Below are 3999 nucleotides of genomic sequence, written 5' to 3'. Positions count from 1 at the left end.
CTCCTTAGGAAAAGACAAGCAGAAAACAAAGCTCCCATCAGCGACGATATGGACAGGGCAGAAACCCACAGTTTTCCCACAATTCAGAAAGATGGAGCGCAATCAGCTCACAGAACACTTTTTTTGTTTTCTTTAAAGGAAAAAAGTTCTAGAGGATTCCTGGGCATCTCAGGTCATTTTCCCAGGGCAATTCTACAGGCTCTTAGAAGCAAATGAAGAGAATGAAATGAAATTCCAGGTTCTTTCGAATTAATGGGGGTAGGGCAGGAGAAGCCTCTAGAATCCAAATGTCAAACCGTGAAAAATGTAAACTCACAAAATGGGAATCAGAAAACCCGATATCCTTCCAAGCCTTATATTTTCAACTTCAGTTCGGTGATGATCACTTTGAAAATAAGGGGCAGCTGGATGTGACATGCATGTTTCTCTCGGGGAACAAATTCCCGCTTGCAAAGGGAATAATCCCCGAAAGCTCCCGCCCTGGAAATGCCTTCACAAATGCCACAAGCCCTTACTGGAAAACCAGTCCAACTGCCCCCACCCCCGCAACACACAAACACTCCCTTAAAAAAAATCTTTGAGTCCCCTAAGTTTCTCAAACTCCAAGCCTGAACCCACATAAAAGCCCATCAAAGGCTCTCAGTTCCGCCCCTAAAGCCATCGAGGGATCCCCAGGAAGGAGGAAAAGGAAGCAGAGGGAGGCGGCCCCGCAGCCCCTGCGCCCGGGTTTCTATCCTCGAAATGCAATACCCGGCACTGCCCGGGAGGAGGGAGCAAAGCCGACCCTGCAAGGCGGTACCTGAAGCCGATCCTCGCGGGGCCGCCGCTGCCGGCGCTCCTGGGGCGGGCAGGGGTTCCGGAGGGGGCCTCCCTCGCGCTCGCCCCTCGCGTTCCGCAATTTGGCCGCCGTCGCAGCTCGAACCGTTTTTAAATTTCCCTCTCTGGAGCTGTCCAGCTCAGAGCATGCGCAGTAGCAGTGCGGGGGGCTTTTCCCCAAGGGTCAGTTACAGGGCAGGGTCAAGGGGATTGCAGCGGGTGTTTCCCAGCAGCCGCGAGCCTTCCACGTCCCGGTTCTGGGTGTGTGTGTGAGGGGGATGGGCCAGCGGGGTGCAGGGGTAGGGACACCCCTCTTCAAACTTTGCCAACAGTAACAACTGCACGCCCGCGAGCAGGCGTTGAGGAGCAGTGGGAGGGTGATTTCGGCCAAGGGAATTAAATTTGCAAAAGGATACTGGGTGCATTAAAACTTGTAATCTGTCCCTGGCCTGGGGCAAACGAGGCGGGCGGGAGGGCGGAGAGATCTGTGGCAACCCCCTTTCTCCCCCAGAGCGCGGGACCGGCCTGGAGGCAGAGACGCGGCCTCAGGTGGACGCGGATTCGGGCTACCTGTCCCTTTAAGAAAGTTGCGCCCGCGCGGGCTGGCGCGCGACGGGAGGGGGCTGCGGAGCGGGGCACGGGGCGCCTCCACCTGCCGGCGCCGCGAGGGGGGGCCCGGGCCGAGCGCGGCGGCGAGGCGAGGAGGGCGCCGGGACTGCGTACCGCGCCCCCCTGTCCCGCGCGGAGGGTGAGCCGGCCCGCAGCGAGCGCGGCGGGGCTCGGCTGCCCCGGGAGCCGCGACGACTGAGGTGAAGTGGCTGTCGCGGTGGCGGAAGCTGCGGTGCTCGTGGTCCGGCGCCGCGAGCCCAGCGCAGCCGTTTGGGGCAGCGGCCCGCGGGTGCGCCCGCGCTCCCGCCCTTCCCCGCCGCCCAGCCCGCGTCGCCGCTGCCCCGCCCCGCCCGGCGCCCGCCGCGGGAAAGGTGGCGCGGACCTCAGGCGGCGGCGGGGCCCAGCGCGGGCAGAGGTCTCCTTATCCTCCTTAGGGGGCTTGGATGAGTTTGGTCCCCTGGAAAGTTTGCGTTTCCGGCGCTCTAACTCTCGAGCCTCGGTTGCAGTAATTGCTTCGGTAGCGTCGATAATAGGCGCGGCCCACCTTACTCTTTCGTTACTTATTGACGCCGCCTTCTGGGTTCGTCGTCGCATCAGTCCTTGATGACATGGCACGGTCCCCCTTTTGCATAGGGGGAACCCGGAGCCCCGAGCGGCGATGAGGGGGTCGGGGACGCACTGGCAAAAGCGCGGGCTCGGCGCCTCTGCAGCTCCCGTGCCGCACGTGGACGTCTGCGCCGCCCCCGCCGAGTGAGGTTCAGGCCCCCGAAGCATCTGGAGTTGTTTTGAGGCTGTCCTCGGGTATCTGCCTCGCAGCGGGCAGGGAACCGGCGTCCCCACACCTGTATCTGTGAAGCTTTTTTTTTTTTTTTTAACCCCCAGTGTTTTAAGTTCAGGAAGAACCCAGGGCTCCCCTGGACTGGGTGTGCCTGGATTTCACGTTCCGTTCAGGTGGGCTGTGACCTTGGCACTGGTCCATGTCCTCACGAATGGTTTTCTGGTAGCACCTGGACGTCCGTCCTCCTTTCTTCTCTACCAGGAGTAAATAGATCACCTTTCATTCTCTAGGGAGGAAAAAGATGTCGTTTACAGATGTTGGTTGAGGTCACAGTCATGAAAGTTTCTCAGTTTTCATCTCCCCCTGACCTACATGTATTTAATATTTGTGTTTTGACCGGTTAGGAAAGTGGTTTACATAGTTTATGTTGGCTTTGAATGTCCCTGAATGACATATAATTAATTCACCAGTCAAGTTGTAAGCATTCAAAGCATTTGGTTTTTTTTTTTTTTTTTTTTTTTGTTAATCCTTCTTGGAGTTGTAAGGAAACGTGGGTGACTTGACAACCTCCTTTTGCGGTCACAGTCCTTTCCAATAAGGAAAAATTTTATATCTTCAGAATGGTTTGGAAAGAAATTGTCTCTTCCGAAAGCTGGTGGATTCAGTGAAGTTTCTAAAACAAAAGGTATCCAGTCTGTGAGTTCTGTAGACTCATGAGATACAGAAAAGAAAAGCAAGAATCCTTCATTAAAAGCCCCTCCACCAAAAAAAGGAGGAAGGCGGGAGATCGAGGGTGTTTGGGGAGGTCATTTAATTAAAAAATTGCGATTTTTGAGTTCACTGCTTCAGGACTGGTTGGCGAATTGGTGAAAACGTTGCCACTAAAACACCTACTGCTACAAAACCCAGGGAACTTACCAGAAACCCTTTTTTCTTTCACTTTGTTAGATCACTATAGCTTTCATTTTTATAAATGCATGGTATTTTTCATTTGTAACCCACCTGGATGACATCAGAACCATTAAATGCAAGTCTTAGGAACCTTTATTTTTTTAACAAGTGCCTCAGGTGATTTTATGGTAGAGCAAAGGAGTACATTCACACTAGGTGATGCTTTTACTAAGCTAAAGGTGGCCAATATTCACTTTTTTTTTCTTGTTTAAATTAAGAATGTGAAATTCACCTGCTTCCGTAGCTTCATTCCACATTATCCTTTGCTCCGGTGTAGGGAGAGGATCCCAAGCTTTGTATTGGTCCTCATTTTGCAAATGTACTTCAGATTCCCTATTAGCACGATTTCTACGAGGCCCAACATAAGCCCAATTTACCAGACCTCTGGTTATACAGGAAATCTTGCAGAAGAGAGAAAAAGCAATAGGTATGTGGCTTTCGCTTTCCTCTCCAGTTCTGTGCAGTGGAAAATGCTCGAATCTGGGTCTTGGTTGCTTAGGTTTGATAGTGAAGCAGTGTAGTCATCTGCCTGATCTGTTATCTGTACGGTCTGTTCAGAGCTAAGGTGTCCATGGCTATGTAAGAAATATTTGTTTATGATGCTCATAAGCTTCTAAACCAACTCAGTCATAACTAGGAACACCAGTTCCTCACATGCAATGTGTAGGAACAGTGTTTATACTGAAGGATTAAGAATATTAACTCACCTGGCAAGCTGAAAGCAGGTTTTATGTGATCAAAAAGTTCACTTTTATTAACAGGTCGTGACCATTTCTCCTCCTCTTTCCTAAGTCCTTTTGCATTGCTTATTGGTCTAGTTTTCCAGTGGTGAAGGGGAAAAGGAT

This window comes from Saimiri boliviensis, chromosome 7 (assembly GCF_048565385.1).
Source record: "Saimiri boliviensis isolate mSaiBol1 chromosome 7, mSaiBol1.pri, whole genome shotgun sequence".
NCBI lineage: Eukaryota > Metazoa > Chordata > Mammalia > Primates > Cebidae > Saimiri > Saimiri boliviensis.
The sequence above is the reverse complement of the archived record's forward strand: the minus strand, read 5'-3'. Positions refer to the sequence as shown.